Consider the following 11,096-nt stretch of genomic DNA (forward strand, 5'->3'; position numbering starts at 1 on the left):
GATAGAATTGTAAAAACCACTTTTGCAGATGGAATAGAGTTCTTTTGTGCTTTGGGGCTTTGCAGATGGCAGACCAGTACACCATATACCATCCCTGTGTCTGTCATAGCAGTGGAATGTGGAAGGAAGGAGCAACTGCTGACTGATGAACCTTAGCCAGGCTCCCTTGCAGAGAGGTGCCAGAGCCTTCTGTAAGCACTGGAGATGTCACTGGTATCTAGGCAACAGGGTTGAGCCTGAGCCTCCAAGGCCAGCTTGCTGAGGTGAAAATTTTCCATTGTTTAGTTCATAAAGAGGATGCTCTGGGGAAGAATTTTCCTTTTAAGTGGTTATTTTACCTAGTGAGTAATCGCCCTAACAAATTGAACATGTTTTTGTACAGTGGAAGGTAAGCAGATGATTTCTCTTGTGTGATTACATTTTAAAGCATGTTTTTGTTTTTTTTGTTTTTTTTGTTTTTTTTGTTTTTTTTTAAATTTATTTATGATAGTCACAGAGAGAGAGAGAGAGGCAGAGACATAGGCAGAGGGAGAAGCAGGCTCCATGCACCGGGAGCCTGATGTGGGATTCGATCCCGGGTCTCCAGGATCGCGCCCTGGGCCAAAGGCAGGCGCCAAACCGCTGCGCCACCCAGGGATCCCATGTTTTTGTTTTTTAAATAATTATATTTTTGCCTGTGTGAATACTGAGTAATAAAAGTAACAAGTAGTATTATATTTTGCAATATATTCTGGTAACAAAATAAAAAGTCCTTTTCCCCCCCAAAATTGGATTTGCAATCCACCTCAGAGTTTGAAGGAAAAGACAGTCTCTTAAACTGGTGAACAGTTGGTTTAGGTCTGTCATCCATCACCAGTTGGAGTTACAAACTCTTAGTTGATCTTGTTTCATCTCACTGCCTGTCTCCCCCATCTTAAAAACAAAACCTGAATCTTTTTAGGTGGCATAGTCCCAGGATGTAGTTTTTCCATCAGTATTTCATTGCGTATCTCTAAGAGATAAGAAGCTGCCCAGGGTATCTACAATACCATTATTCTGCCTAAAAACCAATGATGAGGGACGCCTGGGTGGCTCAGCAGTTGAACATCTGCCTGTGGCTCAGGGCATGATGCTGGGGTCCCAGAATTGAGTCCTACATCCAGCTTCCCTCGGGAAGCCTGCTCTTCCTCTGCACGTCTCTGCCTCCTCTTTGTGTCTCTCATGAATAAATAAATAAAATCTTAAAAAAAAAAAAAAAAACAAACAATGATAATACCTTTTTTCCCCACCTAAACATTTGGTTATGGTCAAATGTCTCTGATTTTCAAATAATTTTTTTTTAAAGATTTTATTTATTCATGAGAGACACAGAGAGAGAGGGAGGGGGGCAGACAGAGAAGCAGGCTCCATGTAGGGAGCCCGATGTGGGACTCAGTCCCCGGACTTCAGGATCACACCCTGGTCCCAAGGCAGGCGCTCACCTGCTGAGCCACCCAGGCGTCTCTCCAATAATATTTTTACAGTTGATTGGTTCATATCAGAATCCAAATAAGTAGTCTGCACATTGCATTTGATTGAGGTATCTCTTTTTCTTAAATTTATATATGCTCATTCTATTTTTCTTGTAGTTTTGTTGCAGCAACTGTCATTTATCTTTAGGATCCCATATGCTGGCTTTTGCTGATCATTTCCTTTACTTGAGACCTTTTGACTATGATGACTGGATTGAAGGAGGTTGCTCCTGTATATCTTTTCAGTGAAGAAGTTGTGAAAGCTTTGCCAGGGCTCACTCAAGGGATGCCTAGGTGGCTCAGCAGTTGAGCGTGTGCCTTTGGCCCAGGGCATTGTCCCGGAGTCCTGGGATCGAGACTCACATCAGGCTCCTTGCATGGAGGCTGCTTCTCCTCTGCCCATGTCTCTGTCTCTGCCTCTCTCTTTGTGTCTCTCATGAATAAATAAATAAAATCTTAAAAAAAAAAAAAAATGCTCACTCAAAACTGAGCCCCAAATCATGACTCTCTAAAGGCTGTCAGGGACATGAAGTGCCACACAGTACAAGATTCTCCTCCCTCTGTGTCATGTAGTCCAAAGGGTATGAGCCCTAGATTTTCAGTGTGAAACTAGGAGGAGATTCTTACCCATGGCTTCTAGGAGGATGTAGATGTTCTACCTCTTTGTCTTTTTATAGACCTCCCTCTCTTGTGCTGACCTTGCAGCCTGTGAGGCAGTTCACACCTCTGGGGGCCCTGACTCAGTGTTCTTTGCACATTACTCTTAGAGTGCCTTCTGTCTTCCTTTTGTAGGTAATCTCCAACTCTTGTTTTCAGGTAAGTTCACTCAAGCTTCAATTCCATTGCTCCCAACTATCTGCTGAATATTTCTTTTTTTTTTAATTTTTTTATTTATTTATGATAGAGAGAGAGAGAGAGGCAGAGACAGGCAGAGGGAGAAGCAGGCTCCATGCACCGGGAGCCCGACGTGGGATTCGATCCTGGGTCTCCAGGATCGCGCCCTGGGCTAAAGGCAGGCGCTAAACCGCTGCGCCACCCAGGGATCCCAGTCTGCTGAATATTTCTTGAGTGCTTGACCATCCCCTTATATGTTAAGAGTCTGCAGCTCAACTCAGTGTCTTCTGAGTGGTTTCTGACTTCATGAACCAAACATTTTGTTATGACGTGGGAAGGCTCAATATCTGACTCATCCCTCTAATTTGATTCCCCGTATTGGGTTCTGAAGATAGGGTCCATGGGTATGCACACTCCAGTCTGTATGTAGAGTGCAGTGAGAGTTGTGCATTTTTTAGGATAGAGGCCCACAGATGTCTCAGATTCTCCAGGGGGTCAGTAACCCCCAGAAGGATTAAGAACAGTGTGATACACCTGGCCATCTACTAAATCCCGTTTCTCTACTCTTACCCCCCTTCCTCCCTTAATTCCCCTGTGGAAGTTGGGCACCAGGCTCTCTGGGTACGTTGGAGAAGGGAGGAGAATTTGTGCCCTCCTGAGTGTGCCACTGAATGTGGGGAGGTCATTCTAGGTGGGACAGGTGTCTAGAGAAGGGGGTCTCAGCCTAAGAGCTGTCAGGACTCTTTCCCACTTCCCACCCCAGGGATGAAGTAGGAGAGACCCATGAGAGAAGGAAGCTCATTCTGGAAGAGGCTGAAGAGATCAGCTTGGTCTTGATCCTGATGGTCTCCTAGAGGTTGCAGCTGTTAGGGGTACTCCTGCTATCATCTCCTTCCTTCTGCAAACTCAGGACTGTGAAGGCAGTATTACTGCCGCCTTTTCACCTTTGGTTTTAAAATCTTCAAATAACCAGATAACTAAATTCATGAGCCCACAGTTACCTGGAACAAAACATTTTTATGGTATAAAATGTAATGGAGTAGCTTAAGAGCTTTCTAAGCACTAGCAGTTTTTCTTAAGTTTAAAATTTTTTCTTCTCTCAAACCTCCCTTTTCACATGTGCTTCTTTTTTAAAAAAATATTTATTTGTTTATTTATTTATTTATGACAGAGAGAGAGAGAGATAGAGAGAGGCAGAGACACAGGAGGAAGGAGAAGCAGGCTCCATGCCAGGAGCCTGATGTGGTACTCCATCCCGGGATTCCAGGATCTCGCCCTCGGCCAAAGGCAGGCGCCAAACCGTGGAGCCACCCAGGCATCCCCTTCACATGTGCTTCTAATGTGTATAAGAATCGAATCTTTTTGTTTGCTCCTTAAGTAAAAATGTAGACAGAAGACCTCAATAAATGCTGGTTCTTGCTGACACTATCCTTCTACCCATGCCATTGCAGTAGTGACATGCTGGGTGTCTGTGAAACCAGGTTTTCCCTTTTCTCTGCCTGGTTAATTTTCTTCTTTTTTTTTTTTTCTTTTTCTTTTCTTTTCTTTTTTTTTTTTTTTAAGATTTTATTTATGTATTCATGAGAATATACAGAGAAGAGAGAGAGGCAGAGACACAGGCAGAGGGAGAAGCAGGCTCCACGCAGGGAGCCTGACGCGGGACTCGATCCCAGGTCTCCAGGATCATGCTCTGGGCTGAAGGCGATGCTAAGCCCGCTGAGCCATCCAGGCTGCCTGGTTAATTTTCCCTAGGGAAAATGTCACCACCCTGCCCCACAATCCTTGGTGGCTCACAGACATTACAGGGAAGAGTGAAACAGTGGGTGCAACCTCTATCCTCTGTCCCAGCAATTCTACTTCTAGGAATTTTCCTACAGAAATTCTTCCTCAAGAGTACAAAGACCACTACAAAGACACTCATTGCATTATTATTGTAATAAAATAGCGTCAATAGTGAAGTTAAAAAATAACATTAGGAAACGGGCAGCCCGGGTGGCTCAACGGTTTAGCGCTGCCTTCGACCCAGGGCATGATCCTAGAGACCTGGGATCAAGGCCCACGTTGGGTTCCCTGCATGGAGCCTGCTTCTCCCTCTGCCTGTGTCTCTCATGAATAAATAAATAAAATCTTTTAAAAGAATAATACATTAGGATTATGTGAATAACATGCTGCCCTTGAAAGGAAATCTGTACAGAGGTATGGCTAAGGCATATAGTTTAGTGGGGGTAAGTGGCAAAACAGACAAATATTGAATGATCCTACTTGTATGAAAAACCAAGGTACTATGATTCATAGAGGTAGAAAGTTGAATGGTGGTTGCCAGGGGCTTGGGGGTAGGGAGACTGGGCAGTTATTGTTTAATGAGTACAGAATTTGAGTTTGGGAGGATGAAAAAGTGGTGGAGATGGGTGGTGGTAATTGTTGTACAGTTTTTTTTTTTTTTAAGATTTTATTTATTTATTCTGAGAGAGACAGAGAAAGAAGCAGGCTCCATGCAGGGAGCCCAATGTAGGACTCGATCCCACGACTCCAGGATCAAGCCCTGGGCCAAAGGCAGACGCTAAACCACTGAGCCACCCAGGTGTCCCAATTGTTGCACAGTATTGTGAATGTACTTAGTGCCACTGAACTGTACACCCCAGAATAGTTTAAAAAGGTAACTTTTATGTTGTGTATATTTCATCACAATTTTTTAAAAAGGTGAGAAAAATAAAGCTGGTTTTACTGGGGGGAGAAAAGCAAAACAACACATACAGCCTGATCCTGTTTATGTAAATAGAAAAGCATATGGAAGAAAATCTGCAAACTGAAGAGGCTCCCAATAATGGGAGGAGAGGAGCCAATAATGGCTGACCAATAATGGTGGTCATTTTATCACGCTTGTAACTAGTTTAAAAACCTGTTTCTTTAAAGGCTAGGCAGGATGTCCCGTGGCACTCCATTCCTCTGCCTGGTGTTAAAGCCTCCTTTCTTCACTCTCCTTCCAGAGGCCATACTGTCTGGTCCCTCTTGTGGCCTCTCCCAGTAGACTCTTTGGAAGAACTGCAGGGCAGTAAGGGGCAGAGGACAGCCTGTGTTTGAAGAGTACATTGCATGCAAGCCAAGCCGGAGGCTAGATGTTTTACTCTTTCCCACCTCAGAGCACCTTTGTTTTTTGGGTTTTGTTTTTTTTTTTTTTTTAAGATTTTATTTATTTATTAATGAGAGACACAGAGAGGCAGAGACACAGGCAGAGGGAGAGGCAGGCTCCCTGCAGGGAGCCCAACATGGGACACGATCCCCTCAGAGCACCTTTGTAAACTGTACTGTGCCTGGTTTACAGATGAAGACAGGCATGAAGAGAAGGCTAAGCACCAGGTATACCCCAAGATAAGGTAGGCCCCAATTTGCCAGGGAGATTTAAATGAATTTTTTTATACAACTCAAAAGTATATTACATAAACTTAAAGAGATGTACTTGGAAGTTGACTTTCCTATAATACTATTTTTATTTTTATTATTTTTATTTTTTATTTTTTATAATACTATTTTTAATTGCATGTACACAATTATTATCTAAAACAATGTATTCCTTTAGAAGCTATGCTTTTTACCCACATATTTTGTGAATTAGTCCTATTCCAATTTGCATGCTTCTTTGCTATTCTCATAGCCACATTTGGAGGTGCTCTCCTCCTGAGCACTCTACCTTCACCTCTTAGTGGTAGAGATGTGACATTGTCACTGGAACCTCTACCCCAAGCTGGTTGTAATCTCTTCAGTGTGACCCTGTTACTGTATTGATTTTTTTTTCTATATAACAGCTTTATGGAGTATTGTTCACGTAATATATAATGCATTCCAAAGGACTCCTGTATCTCTCATTTCCATTATAGCCCCCCCTCCACTGGCCCTTTTGTCTTCCTGAAAGTCTTTTCCCCTTGACCTGTGTTAAAGGCCACCACTGTACATGGTTAAGCCCTGGGGATGAAGGGAGGAAGCAAGCTCTTCCTGCTCTTGGTTGTGGTAGTATGCCCCACAGTGAGTTGCCTTGGGACCAGGGAGGATGTAGCACATTACCATTTTGGTATTTTACATGGAAGATTGGGAGCGTTTTTGTGCTTAAAACTGCTGAGATGCCACTTAATTTTTTTTTTTTAAGATTTTATTTATTTATTCATGGGAGACACAGAGAGAGAGAGGCAGAGACACAGGCAGAGGGAGAAGCTGGCTCCATGGAGGGAACTGGAAATGGGACTCGATCCTGGGTCACCCAATCAGGCCCTGGGCTAAAGGTGGTACTAAACCGCTGAGCCACCTGGGCTGCCCAAGATGCCATTTAATTAAGACTGAAATGGTTGAGAGTATGGTCTCCAGGTCGGAATAGCAAAACCAAGTGGTTAAACAGAAAAAATGTGCCTTTATTTTATTTTAATTAATTTATTTTTAAAAGTTGTATTTATTTATTTATTCATGAGAGACAGAGAGAGAGAGAAGCAGAGACATAGGCAGAGGGAGAAGGCAGGCTCTCTGTGGGGAGCCGGATGCGGGACTCTATCACTGGACCCTGGGATCATACCCTGAGCCAAAGGCAGACCGCTCAATCATTGAACCATCCCGGCGTCCCTTGATTTGATTTGATTTGATTATTAATTTTTTTTATTTATTTATTTTTATTTATTTATTTTTTTTATTTATGATAGTCACAGAGAGAGAGAGAGGCACAGAGACACAGGCAGAGGGAGAAGCAGGCTCCATGCACCGGGAGCCCGATGTGGGATTCGATCCCGGGTCTCCAGGATCGCGCCCTGGGCCAAAGGCAGGCGCCAAACCGCTGCGCCACCCAGGGATCCCTGATTATTAATTTTTTTTAAAGAAATCTGATAGGTTTCTTTTTTTTTTTTTTTAAGATTTTATTTATTTATTCATGAGAGAGAGACAGGCAGAGGGAGAAACAGGCTCCATGTAGGATGCCCCATGTGGGACTTGATCCCGTGTCTCCAGGATCAGGCCCTGGGCTGAAAGCAGTGCTAAACCACTAAGCCACCCACAGGGGCTGCCCCCTTGATTTGATTTTAAATGTTAGTGAAATGTAGCTGTTGCTTATTTTGTCAGTACCTACAGCACCCTGTCCATGGAAAATAGAAATAATAGCTCCAGCACCTTCTCCTGGGACCCTCACTATACTAAGTCTTTCATCTGTGTCCTTTTTGTTCCTGGGGTGATCTCATCCCATTCTGGACTGAAGAGTTTCAGACTTTGGGTTGTTTCTGAAACCCTTGTGATTTGGAGATGGAGTTCCAGTACCTGCTGTCATAAACTCCTCAGGGCAGTTGGGGTCAGTCTGGGCCTCTTGGGCCTCTTCTGTTTGGTTTCTGTTGTAGAGAATTCACAAAACTTTCTTTGTAATGCTGGGTCTGTTTGCGTGTCTTCACTCTTGTGAATGTATTTAACTGAAAGTCATGATCAAAATGGGAGATCATTTAGTATTACTTGTTCTATGTTTCCATCCATTTATCTTATTTGAGACACTTATACATGATTTAGAAATTTTTTTTTCTTTTAATAAGATGTGTTAGAAATCGGGAAGACAGAACACTTGGCTAGTGCTGCTGTTTCTGCTCCAGGCTTTTCTGTCCCTAGGTGCATACTTCAGAAATGAGAGGCCCCATGGGCTATGTGAGTTCCATCTTACTGCCTTGGGGAATGTAAAAATCTTGCATCACCTTCAAAGCTTGTTTTGTTTGTTTTGTTTTGTTTTGTTTTCAAAGCTTGTTTTATAAGAATAGTAGTTTTTTGTTTTGTTTTGTTTTGTAAGTGTAAAACTAACTCTAGATAGGACTTTTTATCTGGGATTGAGATGCCAGATCTATACAACTTTGGTGTCATTGCTAAGGCTGCAGGAAACATTTGTTTTGGGATTAACATAGCTCCAAGCCTGCCATTTTTCACTCTGATGCCCATTTGTTTAATGTGCTTGAAACTTGGTGTCTGTGGATTGCGCCTTTAGCTCATTCTTCCCCTCTCATGAGCAAGAAGTGATGCTAAATCTCTGTAGGGGTCTCACTTTAGCTTCTTTTACAAGGTGCTCTGTGGAGGTGTGTGGACCAGCACCTGTTGGTTCTCATGCTAAACAGAATCAGACCCTTTCCTTGGGAGATTGCCGAGAGCTATCTCCAGCAAAGAAGGCTAGATAGTGTATTTGACCACAGAATGTATTTTTTTTTTAAGATTTATTTATTTATGAGAGACAGAGAGAGAGGCAGAGACATAGGCAGAGGGAGAAGCAGGCTCCATGCAGGAAGCCCAATGTGGGACTCGATCTCGGGACTCTAGGATCACACCCCAAGCCAAAGGCGGATATTCAACCACTGAGCCACCCAGCCGTCCCAGAATGTATGTTTTTATGAACTTGAACATGACAGGAAAAACATACACCAATCTTAAACTATTTAATTGAATATTGCCGAGATGATGGTCTTCCTAAATGAGTCAGTTCTTAATGAACATTTTCAAGTTTTCTGCCTTTATGCTCTACTCATGTGAGGCACTGAAAAGTGTCCTTCCATGAACAGTGTCTGTTCTCTGAGGTGAGTGCCTCGAGGAGAGATAGTGGAGTTGATTGCCAACTCCTTGCTGAGGGTTTGGGTTTTATTGCTCTGTCCTTATCAGAGAGTATGGGAACCCAAGTGTCTTTTCCCCAGGTCCCTTGAGCTGCCCCTGCCTGCCCTTTGTAGTATTTATGCTGGGCCTCATGGAACAGATACAGCAACACCTTCCTGGGGTTGCATGCTTGAGGGCCTTATGGATTGATTAGGATGCTGCACCTCCTTGGAGGCCAGGGTAGGACTGTAAGCCTCAGATGCAGAGGTGCCAAGTAGCAGCTGAAAGTCTCTGGGCTCTGAAAAACTGATGGATGTGGCCAAGAGGTTTAGGGCAGGTGATGGCTGGAAAAAGAGGGGACAGGCTGCTCCTCTTCCAGGAATGATTAATCTTACTCTCAAAACAGTGTTTTTTTTTTTTAAATACTGGAGGCTCTTTGTATAGTGCCAAAAAAAAGGGAACAAAGAGGTAAGATGTCAAAAGTGTCCCATCTGCCTTCCCTCCCAGTCCTCAAATGTGCTCTTGAGTGACTGAAGTCACTGCCCTTCTTAAAAGCTGGGTGATTCCGAAGGAGTCAGTGTATTATGATTTGCTTCATAACTGGATGTGGTTGAATTTTATATCTTTGAAATTTGTAAATTTTTTGTTATGCTTTATTTTGGAAAGAAATCTCAGGACTTCTGGAGGATGACTGGCAAATGGCATAGGGCTGTGACCTGTGCCAGCATCAAGAATTTTCTCACACACATATCATTCTTTTCTGGTTCGTCACAGAGGAACACCTCTGAGTAGTTTGTGATAAAAGCTGCCAGATTGGGGGACACCTGGGTGGGTCAGTCGTTTGAGCACTCTACTCTTGGTTTCAGCTCAGATCATGATCTCTGGGTCATAGGATCAAGCCCCATGTTGGGCTACACACTCAGCAGGAAGTCTGCTTAAGAGTTTCTCTCCCTGTCCTCCTTGCACTCTCTCAAATAATGTTAAAATAATAAATGTTAAAAAAACAAAACAAAACAAAACTTCCAGATTGATGCTGTGAGCCTGGGCCACTTTGCAGACTCTTGAGGAGAGAGTATTTACCTGAGTGAGGTTTTGCAAGGACTTGGAAGAAATTGCACTCCCTGGAACACAGTACCCGGTGCAGTGCAGGACACACCTTGGTCCCTCCATCAGCAGATACAACACTTGGAGTGCTGGCCTGGGCAGGTCAGGGCTGCCTGGGTTTTGTGGCTGCCCATAAGGACTGAATAATTTTTGGCTCCCTGTGTTTCAGAGAATGAGTTCATGTGTCATCTGGTTTGGGAGCCAACTGAGCGATGAGTAGGGGTAAACATTGACCACATGCAGAAAGCATGTAATCTTGCCTAAAGCCAATGAATGGACCATTACTTGTCGGCACAAGAGAGGAGAGAACTATGACTCAAGGTAGGAAAATCCCTCACAGATTTAGAACTCACAGCAATTTCAGTTGCAGTCTGAAGCAGTCACTTCGGTGTGTTTCTGTTGTGTCTGTTTCCTACACGGTGGTGTGGGGAGTCATAGACTGCACCAAGGAGAAGACTGGAGATGGAGAATAACCCTTGAAAGAGGAGTAATGGTCTTTTTAAGGAGGACTGAAAATTCTTGGTGTGTGTATGAAATGCATTTAATTCTTTATAAGAAATGTGATATTCTGATAAAGAGAACATGTGACACTTTAGAATTAATAATTTTAATTTCCCTGAAGCAGCAGTGCTATGGTTTTACTAGAAAAAGCTTTTTAAGTTGCTAAAACTTTGTAATTCTAGCAGTGTAACTCTGATGAACATACTTCTAGGTAGGCTTAAAGCTCCTTCTCATCTCCTTCCATCTTGGGACATGCTAGTCTTTCATTCCAGAAATCTGATCTGAGGCAGAGAGATAGGGCAGCTTGGTTGTGCTGGTGGTTCTAGAGAGATGAAGCATCTGAGAGGCTATTTCCCTTACAGAAGAGCTTATCTGGATTTTTAAAAAATATTTTATTTATTCATGAGAGGCACAGAGACATAGGCAGAGGGAAAAGCAGGCTCCATGCACGGAGCCCGATGTAGAACTCAATCCTGGGACTCCAGGATCACGCCCTGGGCTGAAGGCAGGCCCTAAACCGCTGAGCCACCCAGGTGTCCTGCTTATTTGGATTGATTGATTGATTTTTATTTAACTTTTTAAAAG

General features: G+C 43.3%; 1 protein-coding gene across 5 annotated transcripts in view; it reads left to right on the top strand.

Moving 5' to 3' along the window:
- The window catches only part of IP6K2 (inositol hexakisphosphate kinase 2), a 34,645-nt gene that overhangs the window by 1,505 nt on the left and 22,044 nt on the right, over positions 1 to 11,096 (top strand). The window contains exon 1 of one of the 5 annotated variants that reach the window (XM_035703215.2): positions 10,310 to 10,331. The exons of the other annotated variants lie outside the window; for them this stretch is intronic. The gene's annotated coding sequence lies outside the window, so the exon portion shown is untranslated. Of the gene's footprint in view, positions 1 to 10,309; positions 10,332 to 11,096 lie in introns of those variants that run through there. 5 annotated transcript variants of the gene reach the window in all.

This window comes from Canis lupus, chromosome 20 (assembly GCF_003254725.2).
Source record: "Canis lupus dingo isolate Sandy chromosome 20, ASM325472v2, whole genome shotgun sequence".
Lineage (NCBI taxonomy): Eukaryota > Metazoa > Chordata > Mammalia > Carnivora > Canidae > Canis > Canis lupus.